Genomic DNA, 23,865 nt, shown 5'->3' on the forward strand with positions numbered 1-23,865 from the left:
CACTTTGTGCACCTTTGCTTGCCTTTGCTTTACATTGATCATTTGAGCTACTTGCCTCGTGCATTGATGTTGGTCCTTTTGAGGACATCTTATTAATTGTTTGAAGGTGCAATATGCAAAAGATTGAGTTCTGTTTTGATCATTTGGTTTGGTTTTGGACCTAGTCTTTGTACTAGTGTTTTGTACATGAACTAACCTTGACTTGTGTTTCAGGTTTGGACATTTAGCATTAATGATTGAGTTGCTCACCTTTTGAGATGCAAATTGGATTGTTTTTTTACTTATTTGTGTTTTGTAGGGATTTAGGTTGATATGTTGAGCTCATTGCTTCATTTGATTGCTTGACCATTGCTCATTGAATTGTGTAACAGTTGGATAGTTTTACTATTTGTTTTCTGATTGGTTGTCTGAGATATTAACTGGTTAGCTTTTATACAGGTACATTAGTTGCTTGCTTTTAGCTCTTGCTTGAGCTTTGGATTGTGGTTGATACACCACTTAGGTAGCTATTCTCTTACTCCATGTAGTCTGGAAGTCCTGTCACCTTTTTGGCAGGCATTTTGCTGAAGTCCTCCTTAAGAGGCTCTGTTTGTGTTTGTTTACAGATTGTGCCAAAGACCTCCAAGTGAGGCATGTTACTTGTTAAGTCCTCCTAAGTGAAGAGGCAATTGACGGATAAAAGGGATTAGCAATCAATCCCCCGTTATTCAGTGAGTCGTTCATTATGCTCGCACTACGTGCTGATGCTCTTGAACAAGTACCTAAGATCTTTGTCCAGTGTCGGTCAAGTGGAATAGGATCCCACTTTCTAGATCCCCACGCTTTCTTTATCATGAGCTTACCCAGGCCAGGGTTAAGAGCATGAGGTCTCATCCTCATTTCCATCTTTGATCAGCTTCACCTTAACTCTCAATGTTAGTGGTTAAGAGCTACAAATTACCCCTTACAGTTTGGCTTGTTTGTCGAGGTTGATATGACCCCTCTTGACTAAAGCCTACCCATTGTTTGGGCCGCTTGTATGGATATAGTGAGTGATGCTTGTTCACTTGTGTTAATGTGTTTATTTGCTTTCCTCTTCTCATCTCCATTTCTGTAGGAGTTGTATGATTAACTTCTGAGGAAGTAGGATGCATGTTAGAGACCTCAACTTAGGGATTATTGTTTGCATGACAACTATTAGGCTCGAGTCAGTCTCCCTATTAGTTTGTTGTTTCCCTGGTCTCTGGTTAGGAGAGAGTTGTACCCCTGTTAAGGGGAACTACGTCGCCCTGATTCTCATACCAGATGAGATACGTAGGCAGGAGATTGAGCGAGATCTCTCCGGGCAACCTTTTCTTTTTCTTTTGTTTTTTGTGTGTGTACCCTTTCCTTTGTTGTTTTGGTGTGAGTACTTGTTTGTCCAGCGTGGGCGTGTGTGGTATGTTTATACCTTATGGGGTTCATTTGTGACGGTCGTCACTCACTTGGGGCTCATTTGTGACGTTTGTGATGATGGTTATCATCTTTGGGGTTCATTTGTGACGGTTGTCACTCACTTGGGGTTCATTTGTGACGGTTGTGATGATGGTTATCATCTTTGGGGTTCATTTGTGATGGTTGTCACTCATTTGGGGTTCATTCTGATAATCTTTTCTTTTGGTATTTGCTGGTTAGCGTTTGTTTTTGTTTGGAGTCGGATGTAAGTCCATGTATTGGCATTCTGTTTCCTTTTTGTTGTTTGGAGTCGGATGTAAGTAAATGTATTGGCATTCTGTTTCATTTTTGTTGTCAGGAGTCGGGTGTAAGTCCATGTATTGGCATTCTGTTTCCTGTTGGGTGTTTCTTTTGACGTCTCAGCGTCCCTTTTTTGTGTTTTGTTTCGGCGAGCGTTAGCCGAGCTACGAGTGCTCTGATTCTTCTCTGGATAGAGAAGATACGCAGGCATAGGATGTGATGTCCTAGCAAGCATGTCCCCATTTCCCCAAACTACGTTGCCTCTGATGTTTGTTTCTGACAAACTACGTAGGCCCAGGATGCGACATCCTGCCGAGTCCACTTCCTCCATCCTCTTTCACCTGTTTTCTTATTTCAGTTTGTGCATTTTCTTTGAGCAGTTTTATTAGCAAACTTTTCCTATTCTTGGAACTATCTTTTGAGCGTGGATCCCGTCGAGTACGACGGACGTGAGGGGTGCTAATACCTTCCCCTTGCGTAACCGACTCCCGTACCTTGCAATCTCTGGTCGTAAGACTGTTCCTTTCCCTTTCTTAGGTTAGTCCTGCGCTCCCTTTCCGTCATAGGATGAATAGCGTCGGTGGCGGCTCTGTAAACTATTTTTTTTTCGTCGGTTGTTTTTCGCGTTGCGACATTGATGATGCAAGAACTACTTGGAAATGCAAGGCTATGAATGGACATTGGTTTCGCTTGTGGATTGGAATGCTTGGAATGCAATCTTGTAACTTCAGATACTTTTTATAATGTTTATGTTGACACATATGTGGTTGTGGTTTATAATTGGATGTAATTAGAATAGAAATGTGAATGTATTATGGTTTATGGAATTGAAATGCTCATAATTATGCTCATAATTGTTGGATATATTTGTTTATGAAATTGAAAATGAATGTATGTATGGTTGAATTGGAAATTTGATGGTTACAGGTTAATAAAATGGAAAAGTGAATGTATGACTTATGTTGTAATTTGAACTAATGGTTTAATACAATATTGTATGGTTTGAAGAGAAATTGAGTGGTCGATTACACATATTGAAATTGAATTGGTTTATGTATGGTATAGGATAAAAATGGTTTAGAAGGTGAAAGAAGAATAGGGTCTAAAATGAAAATGAACAAAATAAAGAAATGGACTTTATAATGAGCATGGTTAAAAGTGAACATGAACATGAGTTAGGACTTGGAACATGAGTTAGGACTTGAAAATGAAATTGTAGTTTTTGCTTCATGTATTGATACATTTGAATGCAATAATGGACTAAGGTTCCATGGATCTTAGATGCAAATGAAATCATGAACTAGTAAATCCACAATAAGAAATAGTTGATGCATTATGAAAGTATGAATATGAATGCACCACAAGCAATGAATCAAATGACTATGCCTATAAATGAAAGCATGAATAAACTTGGATGAAACAAAGCATTAGATCCAAGTATCAGGAAACACATATCAAGCCCCTAAACCATGGCCAAGGGATGAATCAATCCTCAATGACCAACTAGTCCAAATATTCATGAATTAGGATTTCCAAGATCACCCTAAAGCAAGCAAAAAGTCCCATAAACAAACTCACACCAAAGTGTCCCACAAAAAACCAGGGTTTTAAGATCAAGTGAAATATTATCATCAAGGAGCACACCCCACCAACATAAGTTAAAATTTAGGCTTGACACACATGAATACAAGGTCAAGAACTCAACCACAAACTTTTGAATCTATGAGGATACTTGCAACATTTGATATGAATGGATGGTACATATGAAATTGGCATGAATGTGTGCAAATGAACTTTAGGCCAAGTGCCAAATGAAAAATGAAAAAATTTCAGGACCAAAATTGGGGTATGACGCTAACAATACCTTAAGTTGGCTAGAAAAAAGTTAGAGAACTTCAGAGAATGTGAAATTACACATGTTCCCTTCAAACAAAACACTCGCGTCGACATACTATCCCAATTGGCCAACATACAAAATCTCGGAATCAATCATTCATTCATCTAGGAAACTAAGAAAACACCAAGTATCATACCAGTGGGAAAAGAAGTAATGACCATAAGTAAGCCAACCTGTCCTTCTTGGATCACTCTGATTAAAGAGAATATTAAACATGGGAATTTTCCCGCTGATCCCTCAGAAGCCACATTAGTGAAGAAGATTTCCAGTGAGTATAAAATATTCAGAGGGATTTTTTACAAGAGAGGTCTGTCCATTCCCTTTCTAAGATGCCTAGAAAAGACAGAGGCTAGTTACGCTCTCATAGAGATGCATAAGAGGATAATCAGGCATGACCCTAAAGCCTCCACCTTAGCTAAATAATCTGGAGAGCAGGATACTTTTGCCAACCATGGTCCAACAGCCGGAGAAAATGTAAAGAAATATAACCAATGCCAGCAACATTGATACGTTTTCAATGCCCCATCCATCGATTTGCACGTTCTCACCTTGCCATGGTCGATCATGCAATGGGATTGGACCTCCTTGGTCCATTCTCTCTTGCCCCGTTCAACTCAGGTACTTGATTACAGCCGTTGAATATTTTACCAAGTCGATCAAAGTCTAAGCTTTGGTGAAAATTACAACGGAAAATGTTTTAAAATTATTCAAGAAGAACATTTTGGCCAGATTGAGAGTTCCCCGATCCATCTTGACAGACAATGGGATGTGGTTTATAGACGTGAAATTTCATAATCTAATGGAAGAATTGAGAGTCAAGCAACACTTTTTGTCGGCCGAACACCCTCATATCAATGGACAAACGGAGGTAACTAATCGGATACTAGTCAGAGGGTTGAAAAAGTGATTAGAGGAAGCCAAGAGTAATTGGGCAAATGAACTACCCAATGTTCTATCGGTATACCATACTAACCCTAGTCAACAATAGGGGAGACTCTGTATCGGTTCACATACGACATGGAGGCAGTCATTCCAGTGGAGATTGAAGAACTGACATGGAGAATGGCTAACCTCTTTTTCAAGGAAGCTAATGATCTTTCCCTCATAGAAGAGATAGTCTTATTGTAAGAAAAGAGATTGTTAGTCACTTTCACTAACACCATCATCCAGCAGGCCACAACTACCAAATATAATCGCCATGTTTGGCATAGAGAATTTCAGTGGTGAGATCTCGTTCTGTGAAGGGCTGACATCTAGGGCAAGAATGCATGTGATGGAAAGATGGTAGCAAATTCAGAAGGACTTTATTGAGTAAAAGAAAGCATTGAGTGGGGAGCATATGATTGGTGTCTCTGGATGGAAAAAAATATCGAGGAAATGGAATATAGCCAAATTGAAATGGTATTATAGTTAAATAGAGAGCTTAATGCTTTTGTTTGTATAATATTATTGTAATGGAAAGTAACATCCATTTAAATGCAAGTCTTCTTTATTATTTTTTGGCTACTCGTTTTTTTTTTCTATTTTTCCCTCTTCAAGGAGTTAGAAGTCTCAAAGACTAGGGGTGTTGTCGGAGATGCTTTGCACATCCAACTACAATAATGAATACCCCGTAGTGCCAAACATGCCTAAAGAGTCCAGGGGAGCTCTCTAAGTTGATTTTCACGTCCGACTACAACAACCAATTGCCCCATGGTTGCTACTAGAGACACATTGAATGTTTGAACACAATATTCAAATACCCTCTTGTCAGAAAATACACACATTTTTTGCGTAGTTTGTGCACCCCACCCCTTGGATCTAACCAATCAAAGGTACATGAGTGGTCGAGCCTAGAGACATCCACCTCGATCTGATTCATACCTTGGTGGCAGGGACAGAGATCCTCTACCTTTGTATGGGGAAGGATCCTTTATGACACGAAGCGTAGTACAAAGACATTACCGCATCTCGTCGTACCATGGCAAAGCGCAAATAATCAAAATGCTAAATACAACAAGGTACCTAAAATGATTATTACAACAAAACAACCACCTGTAACATTATGTATGCAGATACTCGATAACATAATACATCAAAAGATAATTAAGGAAGCTGGAGGGATGCGTAAAAAGCAAGAAGCTCTAGGGCAAGAGACCCCAACTGGTGCAAGACACTCTAGAAAACATCCTTTTTTATGAGATCATCGTCAGGAAAATCTTGAAACAAAACATCTACACAGTCTGTTGACCTCGAAAAGATTATTCTCTTTTCGCTAAAATCTCCTCCCATTCATCTAACTCTTTTACAGTACCCCAGACAACAAGAGACTCAACCTCTTCTTTAAGATCACTAAGATATACATCATCATCCATCTCCTTACTCTGATCCTTGAGATCCTCCACCTTCCCAGCTAATTCAGTAGGGGATCCATGGAGACACCTTTATTTAGATAGAGTTGACGCCCATTCTAGGTGACCTTGCAGTTCCAAAGAATCCTTCTCAAGGCCTAACCTTTTTACCCCAACAAGGTCACAACGAGTCCTTAGCGATTCCACCTCCTGGGCTAAAAAAATACTCTAAAGAATCTTCGGGATCGGCAGATAACTAGTTAAGAAGTGGAACTACTCTCATCACACAGGCAGATATCTCCTTTACCAAGTCACGCTGGCCAGAAGGAGAAAGCTGGCTAACAAAGGAGAGTCCCCGACAGGCACATGGCTATTTATCTCCCCTAACTGTTGAGAGGAAAAATCGACCAACATATAAGGAATGCAAAGAGAAGTACTCCCTACCTTCCTAGTAGAACAGACCACAGAGTCAACTTTCACTCATTTTGACCTCATTACCCAATCTTTGTCGTGGGCAGTTGAATTAATCCTAATGCCTTTATTTTTAGACTGACTTTCTGAAAGAGTCGGGGCGAGCGGAGGAACCCAGAACTCTAGCGTAATATTGGCCATGGAAATGGGACTTTTTTTGTATCTATCTGCAAAAGGAAATAATACAAACGAATAAATATTGGATAAATACATATACCAATAAAGAAAAAAGAAATAAAGCACCATACCAAACACCTTTTTCCGTCCCTCCGTAAAACTAGCTTTTGCCACTTCCTTGCAAGGGATAATATCCTCAGAAAACAAAATCAGAATCGGTCTCATATCCTTATCAACCTCAGTAAGAGCTTCATAAGGGACCCAATAGCTTTTGGAACCTTTGGAGAAATTATTCAAAAACCAGAATCATCACATCCGGTCTTTGCACTCACTTTAACTGACATGGGTAAGAGGAACAATGCAAAATTCATCATGTGCCAAAGGATAAATAGGCTTAGTCGAGAAGTAATTAGGTTTAAAATACTTCCAGTTATCAATATAGACCTTGAAGACCTGGTATTTGGTATGACGGAGAGAAAAAAGACCAGGACCGACGACATCCTTTATGGTTGGACATACATTAAAAAGGTGGAAAAAGAGATCTATAAAGGTTGGACCCATATTCCCCTAATATTCATACAAATATTGGAATACTTGAAAGAAACCTCAGGCCCAAGGATGGAGTTGTGAAGGGATAATGAAAATATGATCTAGAACCTCCTTCTTAAAGGGGCTTAGTGGAAAACGAACACCAACTCCCGAAAAATGCAGGAGAAAAATGGATAAAATGTCCTTCAAACTTGTGAAATATCCTTTTCTCATTAAAAACAGTTAGAATGCCCTGATTAAAGGGAATACCTATTTTCAAAGGACCATACGACATTTCTTCCCCTTAAACGAAAGTAGGTTTGTGGGCTAAATACTCTGGTTTGACCCAAGAGTAATATTCTGTCGCGATCGCCGCCATCAAACTAATTAACTAGACAAAGACCTAAGTTCTCAAAACGGAGCAAAGTGATATGATGAGAACATAAGAGTATGTGGTAATAGCGTAAAAGAGGAAATTGAAGAATAATGCATGAAATTTATAGGAAATGGCAGCACGACAATAAACAATTCATATTGAATAACAAAGGAAAATCCAAAGGTAATTAACATTTTGTCCTATCAATCCACACAAGGTTAGAAATCACTCGAGTAACCTAGGTAGAGTAATCAATCCCTAACGTGCGTTCCTAGTGTGGCATGTCAACGGGAAAAAATAACAATGGATCAATGATAAGAAAGCATTTGATACACTTATCCCTCATTACTTATGTGATGGCCTCTAAGCCTTTGAATTTAAGAAGAATGGGGATAAATCTTCCAAAGAGCAATCACGATCACTAAAGACTCTCTGGAATTCAGTGCTCCCGACAAGTCTTGGGGACAATTGTTTTGGGTCGCCCATTTCTTCTAAAATCGACCACCTTGAGATGGTCCATTATCGGCCATGGCCTATCAACTAACTATTGTCGTTACGCGAAAAATACATAGTCGCCATCAGTTTTTATTTATTCCAAAGGAAAGGGAAAATATCAAGAAAACCCCCAAAGAATGGTCATCACAACCACGAATAGGGTCGGAAGTCTTTTACCCAAGGGGAAGGTATTATCACCCCTCATATACATGGTACTCCATGGGAAACATTTAAGATGTCTACACTTGAATGTGTGTCATTATCTTAATGTTTACTTGTTAAGGTTTTATGGAGTGGAAATGGATTTTTAATTAGTGTGCTCGCTAAGGATTTGGGTTCTCGTGCCTACGTATGCTTACTTGTTGAAGTGAGAAATCAGAGCCCCGTAGTTCGTGGGTATAAAGTATTGTTTGTTTCGTTGATTTTATACCTTGAAAAGTGTTTTCGAAGTGATGCCCTAAGGCTCAAACAAAAGGTTTGATGAGTTGATATTGATTTTATGTGTTAATTAGAGATTATTCTTGACTTCGGATTGCACTAAATACTATGGATAAAGGTGAATACCTCAAACTACAAAGCCAAACGTCTTTTGTTCAAAATACTTCGAACGAGTGTAGGAAAGCTTCATTCTCATCCCTTCTCTACCACTTAAGGCTCGTGGCATATAATCCTAATTGTATTTTATTATGTTTTGAATTTGATTTTAGAAAATACCGCTTGACATTGGATCAAGGGTTTGTTTATTGTTTATGAAATGGTGACTATCCTATGTCTTAAGGTTAGCTAACAAGTAATAACAAAACAAAGGAAAGCGAATAAAAAGTACACCAAAGTGGGGAGAGGGATACATGAAAAATACAAGGGATTTGTGCGAGAAATAAATGGTCTCGTTAGAAGGTATCTCAAGAGAAATCATTGTGTGTGCATTGTGTCCTAAGCTAACAAGTGGACAATGGATTTACAAAGCATGTCTCCCTAAGGTAGTGCCATGAATGTTATCCATTCTTGCAATAAAAGATTACAAGTCCTCAGAAACTCCAAGTTGCATAGTTCAATCACAAAAGTCCAAGTCCAAATACAAGGGTACTAACATGTCCTCTAAGTCTCCAAGTTTAGGTCATACACATGAGTTCATATTGTTCATAATACTCCATGTCTAATGTTAAGGTCAAACATTAAGTTCATAATCCAATATGTCCTTCAATTAAATATTTTTTAGTCTTTTCCATTTTTTATCATGTTTTTGTTCATTTTAGATTGAATATCAAAATAAAGCAAATGATGAAGAAGGGTGATGAAGGATGAGAATTATAGTACATAAAGTAAAGAAATAAATGGAAAGAATTTAAATGTTAGAAGTTAGGTGTGTAAATGTAAATGTTAGAAATGTAATATAAATGTTAGGAGTTAGATGTTAGGAGTCAATATAAAATGGAACTGATTACTTGAGATTAGCTATCCACATATCAAATGACTCAAAATATAGCGTATCAAGGGACAACATATCAATGATTCAAAGTATAGAAAATGATTCAATGATCATTTGTCAACAAGTTTGAATCAATGAAAGTTAAATCAACCAAAATGTCCATCAATCAATTATTTGAAGTATCGAAGATGTATCAATCAAGCCATCAAAATAAAGTGAAAAGAAATACAAATCAATGGTTAGATGTTAGAGATTAGCAGTTAGAAATAATCAAGATTGAAATTGCAAGAATATAAGAGAATTGAAATCAAATATTAATATTTTAATATTCTAAAAAATCAAATAACTATAATTAATCTAAATTTAATCAATTAACTTAAGGATAACAAAAAATAAGGTAATGGACTCAAAAGAACGGATTGGGCCTTAGATGGAGCAGATAAGCTCAATCGCAGGGGAGTGTGAACCAGCCTAAGGAGGGTGAAGCCAACCAGATTCACATGGGCTTAGAAGGATTGCATAAGCCCAATATGAATCGATATGAAGGGATACGGAGGTCCATTCATCCTCCATCTCCTAACCAAAACGAAAATAAACTTCTTCACCTAAACAAAACAAATCTCTAGTGCATGGTTCTCACACTGATCAAATTGAATGCCGAATGAAAACGGAATGAGATTTGACCATGATTACACCATTGTAAATGAATCGACCAACGAAAAGAGATAAGGGAGCCTACCGACAATGGTGAAGGCGGATCCTCCGACGAACGTCAGATTCGAAGCTCGGGTATTTGCTCTTCGTACTAGATGATTCTTCAATCTTCTTCCCTTGGTTTTGTTATTGGTTGTTTCTATGACGTGAGGCTTGGATTTGTTGCTCGGTTTTGTGATGAATTGTGATTCGTCTTCGTGAATATTCACAGGAATTGGTGGTGCGGTGAGAGCTATGAGTTGAAGGAATTACGGTGTCGGTGATGTAATGAGTTCGACTTGCAGAGTTTAAAACAAACGGATGAGAATGGTGCAAGAAGTTCGTTGTGCAGATGGTGGTGGTTCGTCCGTGATCCAACCGAGGAAGAAGAACTCTTCATTGCTAGTTCATGATCTTATATATAACTCATTTACAATTGGATGTGAGGTTTTAATTTTGATGTTGCAGGTCGCGTTTTTCAGTGCGTTTGCATTTTATCATTCGTCTTGCAAATTCATTTGTTGCATTCTTTCGTGCTGCTTACGTGTACTCAACCTTGCACTTCTTTCACCTGCATTTTTTTTTCCTTTTTTGTCTTATTTGGTGCTATTTGGAATTGGATTTTTCACTCCTGTCTTCGTTACAACCACCATAATTTTCTTTAAAAATTGAATATATGTACTAAATTTGTTGAAAATGACAATGGGGATAATTAGAAAACATACGGGAGGTTTGCAATTGAAATATAAGTCTTAGTAATCATTTTATTCCAAAACCGTGAACTCAGACGAGGTAAAAGCCTTCAAAATCCTTATTCAAACCGTAATATTTTGGATCGAACTCTGGTGTCGAAAACGATAGCTTTATGGTTTGATAGAAGTTGTGCATAATGTAGTCGAAGTTTGTTCAAACATGCTGTCGAAATATGCTTTGTTTAAAAAAATGTCGAATTGGACCTTGCTTGTAAAGCTCAATTGTTAAGTTAGCTTGTAGCCTAAGTTAGTTTAGTAGTCTATAAATAGACTAGTTCTCTAAGGTTGTTGAGAGAGGTTAATTGTTGTTATTCACTAGTAATCTTTGAATCCTTATCGAGAAAGTGAATAGTAAAACTGTTTTAACCAATTATTATTATTATTATTCCATCTTCTCTCCCTTGGTAAAACCTAATAGGGTTTCTTGTCTTTGTTCAATAAACTCAATCTTTTTCTCATAGTTTGGTTTGTTCTTGACGACATCAGTTCACAACAAACTAGTGCGGTGAACATGGAGGAGGAGATATTGTCAACAAAGTATGAGATTGAGAAATTCACTGGCATGAATGATTTCGGTTTGTGGCACTTGAAGATGCAAGCCCTTCTTGTCAATAGGGTTTGTTAAAAGCGTTGAAAGGATTGGAGAAAATGGATGTTGCCCTATCGGAGAAGGAGAAGATAACGATGATCGAAAAAGTCCACAGTACCATTGTATTGAGCCTTGGTGATAAGGTTCTCCGGCAGGTTTCAAAGGAGAAAACTGCAGGTGGTGTGTGGACGAAACTTGAAGGTTTGTACATGACGAAATTGTTGGTTAATCGTATCTAGCTGAAGCAAGCTTTGTATTCATTCAAGATGAGTGAAGACAAAGCCTTGGCAGAGCAGCTCGATATGTTTAACAAGTTAATTCTTAATCTTGAGAACATTGAGGTCAATACTGATGATGAAGATCAAGCGTTGATGTTGTTGTGTTCTTTACTAAGTCTCATGCTCATTTCGAAGAAACTTTCTTGTATGGAAGAGATTCGTTGATCTTTGAAGATGTCAAATCTGCCTTGTACTATAAGGATTTAAGTGAAAGAAAGGGGCACAAGCCATCGACAGTTGGTGAAGGTTTGTCTGTTAAGGAAAAATTCTTAAAGAAAGATGGTAGGTTTGAGAAGAAGAAGAGTAAATTTCTACATAATTCTGATGGTGGTAATGCTCCTACTATTAAGTGTTATCATTGTAAGAAGGAGGGTCATACAAGAAAAGTATGTCCTGATCGTCTGAATAATCATGGTTGAAAGGATAATGGTAATGCAGTCGTTGTGCAAGATGATTATGAATCATCTGATGTCCTAGTGGTTTCAAGTAGTAACTCTAGAAAAGAGTGGATTATGGATTCAGGGTGTACTTTGCACATGACTTCAAACAAGGACGAATCGGTGATGCTGGTAAGCAATAAGACATGCAAGATTGCAGGAATTGGATCTGACATATTCAAGCTCCATGATGAGTCAATAAGGCTATTGACTGATGTCAGGTATGTACCTGATCTTAAGAGGAATATGATTTCTCTTGGTGAATTCGACAAGAAAGGATATGTTTTCAAAGGAGAGCAAAGTATCCTAAGGGTAATGAAGGGGTCGAAGGAAGTGATGAGAGGCGTGAAGAAACAATGCTTGTATACCCTGGAGGTTGAGGTTCTAAGTGGTTCAGCAGATGTGGCATCCACGAAACTTGTGTCGAAGACTGAGCTATGGCACAAGATACTTGGTCATGTCAGTGAAAGAGGCTTGGTCGAATTGTTGAAATAAAATCTATTGGGTGCTGACAAGGTCGAAAAACTAGAGTTCTGTGAACCTTGCGTATTTGGTAAATCCTGTAGAATGAAGTTTAACAAAGGTAAACAAAGAACATATGGATCCCTTGATTACATTCATGAGGATCTTTGGGGACCTGCAAGGAATCATCCACACTCAGGTGCAAAGTATTTTATATCCACAGTTGATGATTACTCCAAAAAGTTATGGGTGTCCATCCAGAAGACTAAGGATGAAACTTTTAAAAATTTCAAAAGTTGGAAGACTCTGGTCGTAAATCAAATTGGTAGGAAGGTCAAGAGGTTGAGGATCGATAATGGCCTTAAATTTTGCAATGAGGCTTTCGACATCTATTATGTTGCATTTGGTATTACAAGGAACAAAATTATTGTAGGTACTCCCCAACAAAATGGTTTGGCTAAAAGGTTTAATCGAAAAAATTTGGAACGAGTGAGGTGCATGCTAGTTAATGCAGGATTGAAGAAGGTGTTTTAGGCCGAGGCAGTCATGAGTGCAGCTTACTTGATAAATAGGCGTCCCTCGACAGCTTTGGGGATAAAAATACCTTAAGAAGTTTGGTTGAAACATCCACTTAATCTCGACAGACTTAGAGCATTTGGTTGTTTAGCCTATGATCACATTAGGCAAGACAAGGTCGAACCTAGAGTTAAGAAATTTATGTTCTTTGGATACCCTGAAAGAGTCAAAGCTTATATGTTGTGGTGCCTAAAGTCAGGTCATAGGAGGTGTATCACAATTCGATATGTAGCTTTCAATGAAGTAGAAATGGCGTTCAAGAAAACTGATGACGTTGGTCGAAGTACAAGATCTCTGAAGAAGAGTTGGAACAAGAAGAGATTCATGTTGAGATGGAGCATAGTGATGTTGATATGCATGACCCAGATGAAGTCGAAGAAGAAGCAGAAGTTGATGTCAAATATGAGGAGACTAATAATGACTACCTGATGGCAAGATACATGTCGAGAAGAGTCATCAAGCCACCTCAGAGACTTGGTTATGTAGATCTTATAGCTTATGCCTTAATCTCTGCAAGTGAGATTCTAGATGAAGAACCTAGAGACTATAAGGAAATTATGAGGAATCGAGATAAGACTGAATGGATGAAAGTCATGGATGATGAGATGAAATATCTTCATAATAATAACACTTGAGAGCTTATCAAGAAACCTGTTGGAGCCAGGTTAGTCAGATGTAAGTGGATTTTCAAGGTTAAAGAAGGAACTGAAGGAGTGATGTCGAAGCGATTTAAGGCAAGGTTGGTTATTAGGGGGTTCACTCGGAAAGAAGGTGTTGACTTCAATGATGTATTCTCACCTTTTGTAAAGCATAGATTCATTAGAATTTAGTTATCCACTAGGTGTAACCACAAAGCCATGAATCGAAGTCACTTGTCTTCTTGTATTGAACCATGCTTATGCAGATGAAATGAATGCTTATGATGATATGCAAATGATTGGGTTTAGTAACCTATATGAACATTGTGAAGGGTAAGGTGAATTTTGGGGTATGATAATCGCCCGAGCGTGTTTCTATAATCTTCTGATTACTAGAATATTATCATGTACCTTGTTGCAGGGGATCCACACCTCAAGTACAATCCAACGATCCACCACATTTCATGCCTAAAAGATATCAAGACAATTATTCCTCCTTCCTATATAGAGAATGGCGCCATTTGAAGTAAAAAGTTTCAAACACAATTTCAAAACTCTATACTCTTTCACATACTAACTTGAATGGCAGAGTGCTAACCTTTCAGATACATCCCCGCTCTGCCGCATTAGAAGCTTTACTCTGCCACAACTTCCACATCTTTCTCTATTTTTGGATTCAGAACAGAACTATATATATATATATATATATATATATATATATATATATATATATATATATATATATATAATCAAATGACATCAAGGTGCCAAACATAGTAACATGACACCTCCAATAACTCTTCCCCACACATACGTATAACAAAATCCACCGTACGATTGAAATCTATTATCACATAGATCATCTATATTAAATTTAACACCAATCAAATATAATTTGATATGTCAATGAGATGCATAAAAATTAACGTCTTACAAAACTTTAATAAAACTGTTATTTTTTATCCTTCTCTTTAACATATCAAAAAAAAATTATTGATGTACAATTTTATAGAGATGGTCTATATGATAATACCTTACAATCCAACGCTGAATTTTGTTATGTCGATATGCGGTAAAGATTTATCATAGGTGGCATGTTACTAATTTTGACACCTTGGTGTCATTTGATCTCTCTCTCTCTCTCTCTCTCTCTCTCTCTCTCTCTCTCTCTCTCTCTCTCTCTCTCTCTCTCTCTCTCTCTCTCTCTCTCTCTCTCTCTCTCTCTCTCTCTCTCTCTCTCTCTCTCTCTCTCTCTCTCTCTCTCTCTCTCTCTCTCTCTCTCTCTCTCTCTCTCTCTCTCTCTCTCTCTCTCTCTCTCTCTCTCTCTCTCTATATATATATATATATATATATATATATTATATATATATATATATATATATATATATATATATATATATATATTATATATATATATATATATATATATATATATATATATATATATATATATATGATATATATATATATATATATATATATATATATATATATATATATATATATATATATATATATATATATATATATATATATATATATATATATATATATATATATATATATATATATATATATATATATATATATATATATATATATATATATATATATATATATATATATATATATATATATATATATATATATATATATATATATATATATATATATATATATATATATGTATATATATATATATATATATATATATATATATATATATATATATATATATATATATATATATATATATATATATATATATATATATATATATATATATATATATATACATATGTTAAATCATATGTATGTTATCTTAGGGGGTCAAGTTATTTTTCCTGAAATTTTGTTCCTGAGGCAACAGATGTCGGACACGATGTTGGGACAACTGACCCATCTTCTTAAAACAAAATGACAATAATAAAAATAGTAATGCATAAAGTAATAAAAACACAAGAGATCGGTAACTCAGTTCAGTGAAACCACATCTATGTCTGAGGGCACTCTACCCAAGAAAGGAAATTCAGTACTTCAAATTAGAACAACTAGTCTTATAAGAACCCCAAACCCTATGAAGTTATATGCCTTTCCCTAATTCTAGTGACTTTCTATTTAGCTTTCCCAATAAATATGAGAACTCACTCACTTTCTTCAACCATTAACCTCTAGTGATCAACCTTAATAATAGGTCTATTGATTGTTGAATTTATAACTCAACTAAGACAACCCAACAACTATGTCTTTACTGAAACATATAATGTTATACAATAGTAGATTCAACAATAATCCTTATGAGGGCATTAACATGGAATACAAGAAATAAAAGACTCACAAACCCTAGACACATAGAACTTAATCTTGCGTACAAAACCTCTATCAGAACATGAGAAATGAGTCTCCTTATATAGCAATGTCTTCTGGGATTTTTCTTTATCGATCTCTGATAAACATTCATCAAGAATAATAGATAATTTTATGGGAATTGATTTCTCCATAAAACTCTCCAAAAGATATGATTTGTTATATTCAAATTCAAATTCAAATCTCCATTTAAATTTGATATGATCTTCAACAATTGTCAAATAAATTAACCATACATTACTAATAAATCTGATTGAAATCCAATCAGAGAATTTGCACCAAACAATATCCCTTAAGGCCTGGTGACTAGGCCAAATGTTGCGCTGCACATGCTGGAACATCATGTTCCACATGTTTCACCAGTACATCCAAATTAACTCTTCTTCATGACAGGTAGATCTGGTCTTTGTAAAGAGAATCTTGAATTGAATAATTATGAACCAAAATGCTATATCATTTGTCTGTTGCCAGAGACCAAATGTTACTACACACATGTTGGAACATCATGTTCAACATGTGTCCCTTCTGCACTAAAACCAGCTTTAGCAAACTCTATGTTTTTTACATAATGCAGTCAATCCCAAAAGGACCAATAATCTACCTCTTTGGAAAATTCTGGCAAAACAACTCTTTAAGCATAAAAGAAGTGAAGTATCAAAGATATAGTTAGACCAACAGAAGTAACTAAGGAAGAAAAACCAAACGCCAAACATCGGATCATACATCAACATGCAGTCATACATGTACACTAAACAATTCATAAATCATAAGGTAGTTACACACACACACACACACACACACACACACACACACACACACACACACACACGCACACACACACACACACACACTATATTATGAGTTTGTTATGCATAATGCTGCATAAACAATAAACATGTAATCATTCAAGGTAAGTTAGTCATGCATGTACACATAGTTAGTGTTTAGTAATCAAAGGTTAAAAGACAATACAAACACATATCAACACACAAGATTAAGGGCCACATGCTTCAGCATGTATACACATAGAGATCAGATCAGTTAGTACCACCCATATCAGTTAGTACTAAGCACAATAGGATATATCAGGTTTATAGAAGATTCTTATACATCATAAAGTCATTAGTCAAGTTAGTTACACCACTCCATTACACACATTATTACTCCTCCTTTTTCCACCATTTGACAAAGGTGTTCTTCAAAAAGATTGGCCAGTTAGATCGGCGGTTAGTATGTTAAAACATACACAATAGATCAGGAGTAGGAAATTGTCAATATTAAGAGGACAGATGTTTGAGCATGATGCTCGAGCATCAGACAGAATTATTAGAGCCATTACAAATCCATGACAAGGAAACAAAATTTTCCAAATACAAGGTCCAAAATGAAGCAAAAAATGACTATAGTCACCAGCCTTCAATCTTCATGTAGAAGGATCTAAACTCCAACTTCTTAGATCAAAATTCAATTCAAGCAGTCCACATCTAACTCATAATCACTTGAGTCACTTGATTCCATTAGTGCTGCAACTGCAACACCTATCTTTCTTATTTTCTTAGGATTTAAATTGGTGATCATTATCTTCTTAGTGACAAACATTCCCCTAATAGGTTCAACCATGGTGATGTTACTCTTGACATTTCCATAGGAAGTGGAACCAACTTCCTTAGTCTTACTTGTCAAAGACTCAAGAACTTTACCAACATCCTTATGTACATCGATTTCTTTGACAGAGAAATTCCCAATTGATTTCTTTGACAGAGAAATTCCCAATTTATTTCTTAGATGTATCTTTATAATTTTAATTCATATTCCATAAATGAGGATGAGCTTGAAAGATCAAAGAGGGGTCTGTCATCTGAGAGTAGTATGAAGTAAAAATTTGCCTTATTTTATGAGCCATAGTGGTCTTAGGGAAGATAAGTACTTTTTATATTTTGTCACGACTCCTAAGAATTAATTGCTACAAGTTTTCACAGATGTAGATACCAAGATCACCGTTTGGCTTTTCAAATTAAATTGCATCCTAGGCTTTGGTGAATATGTCTCCTAATTGTTTCTTAGTGACCATATTGTTATTCAAATATTTTCTAATAAAGTGATAACTAGTGTGCTTTGAAATACTCATATTGACACGGAACAATGTCATGACATCCTTCAACATTTGGTTTATCCATTGCAATTTAATACAACTACTTCTTAGAAGGAATTGTCTATCATTTGTAACAGACGCCATAACGCCTTGCTTCTCATCATGACCAGTGAAATCATAGTCTTCATTTTTATTTCCATCATTAATGTCCTTATGTATTTGAGAAAATTATCTTCAATATGTCAGATAGGATGTCCGGCACATCTTTATCAACATTTTGATCCCTCATAATGATTTCATGGATCTCATCAATTAGGGGTGTTCAAAACCAAACCAACCCAATAGAAAACCGCAAACCAAACCAAACCAAACCAAAACCGCAAAAAACCGCATTTGGTTCGGATTCGTTTGGGTCATTTTTTAATAAAACCGCACGGTTTGGTTTGGTTTGCGGTTTGTATTTTGCAAACCGAACTAAACCAAACCAAACCGCATTATGTTACAACTCAAAGTTCACTTATCCCACATCCAACCCAAACCTCAAACATAGTATGCCTTAACCTTATAATTACAAACGATTTTCTCTTAATCAATCTTAGGGTTTCAATTTCAACCTACTTAAATCTCTCATAGTAGTATCACACATTCTTCTCATCTTCTTTTCCATGTAGGTCTCGTCTATTCTACTCTAATAAGTCATTTATTATGTTCTTTCTTTTTTATCTTTTATGTTACTATTTTCTCTTCCAATTACGTTTTTATTGCACTTTTCTTCTCAATCTCGCATCTCTTATGTTCTTTTTTTCATCTTCTCTAATCTCTCATCTCATATGTTTTTTTATGTTTTATTATAATGTCTTTGATATTATTTTATGCTACTATTTATATTTGTCTTTTATTCCACTTTTGTCTAATCTGGTTTTTTGTATATTGACTGAAACGTTTTTGTCTAAATATGATGAATTTTGATGTTATTTAGTAATGTATGAATGACTAAACACAAAGTTATGTAGTTATTTATAGGAGTATATATGGCTCAATAAAAATATTATAAAAAACCGAACCAACCGAACCAACCCAAACCGCATTGATTTGGTTTGGTTTGGTTTGGTTTTATTTCTAAAAGTCAACCGAACCAAACCGAACCGCATGCTTTTTTCTCTTGCGGTTCGGGTGATTTTTATCGCAAAAACCGCCCAAACCGCACCGCGAACACCCCTATCATCAATCCATGTCTTTTGACTTAGAGAATGATTACGTATAGTTTTAACCATGAGTTGAACGTCCAAAACACTTTTACTAGCAACCAAATCAATCTCATCCAAATGAGGTACATTGTGAAGAACACAGTCTACAACATATATACTATATTCATCTGACTAGAAAGAACACCAACCACCATATCCAGTTTTTTATTAGTAAAAATTCTTGAGCTTGGATAAGGAGTTAATCCACTATCAAAAATTTATATAGATTTTTATTTTGAACCAAGATTCGTTATTTAATGATAGGAGGAGCTCCAACTTGACCATCGGCCTACCCTTCAATGACAACTCCTTGCATGAGTCTCCTAAAGTCCATAAGTGGTAATGTCAACTTGAATTGCTTCCCAACTTGGAAAATGTCATTAAGTTGACTTTTTCCAAGTTTGATATTAGACATAAACTTGATAACTTCATTGGTAACAAAGTTCCTTGTTCTAAGAGAAGTAATGATCTCATAAGCAAGAGCGTTTATTTCACACATTCCCAATATCAAATGCTTCATGCAGGAACCAAGAGCAGCTAGAATCATTGGATGACTTACATTTTCATTCCCGATTTATTGTATTATGGTCATATCATAATTCCTTTGTGACACATTGAAATTGTGTTCTAATTGCTTTACTTTAAACAGACATGAGAGTTTTCTTGAACAATTTATCTTAATATTAGAATTTACTTATTGAACATAATGATGTAACATTTTGATTGATATTCCAACATACACATCTTCAGTTCTTGAGACTAACCCCCATATAGTCACTTCCATATTTTTTATCAAGAATTCGGCAGTTAAAGCCTCCTTGTCGTTTGTTGGCTCAATGAAGCATGAATTGGCAATCATATTTCTGAACCTTGTGATGACTCCATCATTTAGAATTCCAATGATATTTTCAACAGGGTGATCTGTTTGAGTTTTGGATGAAGTTCCCTCATTGGTTGAATGATTTTAAGCATTATTGTTACCATAAGCAATCTTAGACTCCTCTGGTAGGACATATACTATGACATCAAATACTTTGTGATCTTCTTCTTTAAATACTTTCTCTTCTTCATGTATGATGATTTTGATACTGTTATGGCCAGTGCTCAGGTGCCACAGTTTGGTCTCATCAACCTTGGATGACAACTATATTGATTATAGATTTCTGGCTTGAGGTATCCACATGTAGCATATGTCCTTAGATCTTTAGCCTTTCATTAACACTTCTCCATTATATGATAAGACAATACACTCAGCCTTGTTGAATTTCAAATTTATACCTTAATCACATAGCTTATTGATGTTAATCAAGTTTGCAATCAAACCTTCTACCAACGGAACATTCTTAAGACAAGGAAGACTAGGACTAACCATTTTGCATATGCCTTTTATTCTTCCTTTTGCTCCATCACCAAAAGTGACATAACTATTTGAGTAAGCTTTCAACTCTTCAAGAAATGTCTTTTCTCTAGTCATGTTCCTAGAACAACCACTATCAAAGTACCAGCCTTATCTTGACGAAACTCTAAGAGATGTGTGAGATATGAAGCAACTAATAGCTACTATGGATTTCTATTCCTTCTTTTCTTGAACCTTCTTTTCATTTTTCCTCTTCATTCATGGTTGTCTATATGACAAAGAATAATCATACAGTATATAGAAAAACGGTCTTATGTGACCATATTTTCAACAATGGTGACATCTCCTAGATGATCTCTTGTTGCCTCCATCGTGAGGATATACATGTTTAGTAGGATGATGAGTATGTGGTCATTCATCAGGTATTCAGTCTTTTTCTTAAGAGGAATAGACTCATTTGAGGTATTTTTTATCCTTTTATTAATACCATTGTAATCAACACCAATAACCTTCTTCTCCCCAATTTCTAAAATCTCCTCTAACATATCAGTTCCATTGCTCATGTGCTAGGAACAAATGTCAAGCCATTTACCTTTCATATTTGTCCTCTAATGTCTATCCAGTTTTCTTAAGGAATTATTGAACTTTCTTCCAATATAAGTTATATCATCTGATAAGATTTCTTCAGTGTCCTTATCACCTTGATCTTTCTTTTCTTGAGTATTGGCTTCAAAAGCTACACCTATGTTCTTCTTTTCTGATCTTACATTTATAGAAACTTCAAAGGTTTTGAGAGAGCCAATGAGTTCATCAACCTTCAATGTGCTTAAGTATTAGGCTTCTTCAATTGTTGTTACCTTCATGTCAAACTTTTGAGGCAAGGATCTGAGAATCTTTCTAACCAGCTTTTCTCCTGACATCTTTTCTCCTAATGAAAAAGAATTGTTGACTATATCACACAATATAATGTTGAAATCAGAAATGGATTCATCTTCCAAATTCTTAAATTCTCAAACTTGGTTGTGAGGAGCTGCGGCCTTGACATCCTAACCTATGATGTGCCTTCATGAGAAGTCTTGATAATCTCACAAGCTTCTTTAGCTATATCACAAATGTTGATTAGTTTGAACATGTTCTTGTCCACACCATTGAATATAACATTCAAGTATTTATCGTTTCCAAGAGCTTCATCATCTTCATCTTTGGACTAATCAGCTTCAGGCTTTAAACTTGTTGAATTATCTCCAGGTTTTTCTGTCAATGGATTTGAGAAAAACAACCATATTTTCTTTCCAATAGTCATAATTTATGTTATCCAAAATAGGTGTCTTGTTGACTTCCATCCTTAGTGTTGTCCATTTGAACGGAAAATATCTTCCCTGGAGCTCACCCAAACAGAGCAGGGTGCTTGCTCTGATGCCAATTGAAATTTCGTTCCTGAGGAGACAGATGTCAAACATGATGTTCGGACAGCTGGCCCAACTTACTAAACCAGAATGACAGGAATAAAAACAATAATGTAGAAATCAATAAAAACACAAGAGATTGGTAACCAGTTCAGTGAAACCACACCTACGTATGGGGAGCACTTTACCCAAGAAAGGAAATTTTCTACTTCGAGTTAGAATAATTAGTATTATAAGAACCCCAAACCCTATATAGTTTTATGCCTCTCCCTAATCCTAGTGACTTTATATTTAGGTATTCCTCTAAATATGAGAATTCACTCACTTTCTTCAACCACCAACCCCTAATGATGAACCTCAATAACAAGACTATTGATTGTTGAATTTATAACTCAGCTAAGACAAACCACAAATATGCCAAATTACTAAAACATAGAGTGGTGCACAAAAGTAGATTCAACAATAATCCTTATGAGGGAATTAGAGTGGAATACAAGAAAGAAAAGACTCGTAAACCCTAGACACAACTTAATCTTGCGTACAAAATCTCTATCAGAACATGAGAATTGAGTCTCCTTATATAGCAATGTCTTCTGGGATTTTTTTATGAATCTCTGATTTAAATTTGTCCAGAATAATAGGGAATCTGGTTAGAATTGAATGCTCTATAAAACTCTCCAAAAGATATTATTTTTTATATTCAAATTCAAATTCAAATCTCCATTTGAATTTGATTTGATCTTCAACATTTATCAAACAAATAAATCATACGTTGCTAATAAATCTACAACAAATATGATTGAAATCCAATCAGAAAATTCACACCAAACAACATCGTTTAAGGCCTGCTGACAAGGCCAAATGTTGCATTACACATGTTGGAACCAGTACATGCAAATTAACTCTTCACCGTGACAGGTAGATCTGGTCTTTCTAGAGAGAATATTGGATAGAATAATTAAAAACCAAATTGCCATACCATTTGTTTGTTGCCAGAGATCAGATGTTGCAGCACACATGTTGGAACATTGTGTTCAACATGTGTCCTTTCTGCGTCAGAACCTTATTGAGTAAACTCCGTATTGTTTTTCATAATGCAGTCAATCCAAAAAGTCCACGTTGCTTAATGTATTCTAATCATTTTCTTGTCTTTCTTAAAAATTACTATTCATGTTTGAAATAAAATAGTTAGGATCCGAAGAAGGTTTGTCTAGGGAAGTGTGAAGGGATATTCTAATATGTTATTGGTTAAATGGGTTGATGTGTGTTAACCTAAGAATACATGTTGTTTTGGTTTCAGAGATCTTTTTTTGTAAAATTTATGTCTTTTGATCAAATGTAAACTGAGACTGATCTCAAGACCCTCATACTTTTGGTGTGATATTCTTGCAATTAGATGTGGTACTCTAGCTATTTCTTCTTTAAATGGAGGTAGGGTGGATTTGGGTTTTCATTCTTCTTTCTCTTGGTTGAAAGGAGCGTCTTTTATTGTGTTCAAAGAGTATCTTTCCTTTGACTTGTTTATAGATGGTATTAGAAATAAATCGAGTTTGGGTCTTTAGACATCTTTCTTGGTTGATCCTAGGATTGACAATATCTCATTTAAGATTAGGTT

This window comes from Lathyrus oleraceus, chromosome 5 (assembly GCF_024323335.1).
Source record: "Lathyrus oleraceus cultivar Zhongwan6 chromosome 5, CAAS_Psat_ZW6_1.0, whole genome shotgun sequence".
NCBI classification, from domain to species: Eukaryota; Viridiplantae; Streptophyta; class Magnoliopsida; order Fabales; family Fabaceae; genus Lathyrus; species Lathyrus oleraceus.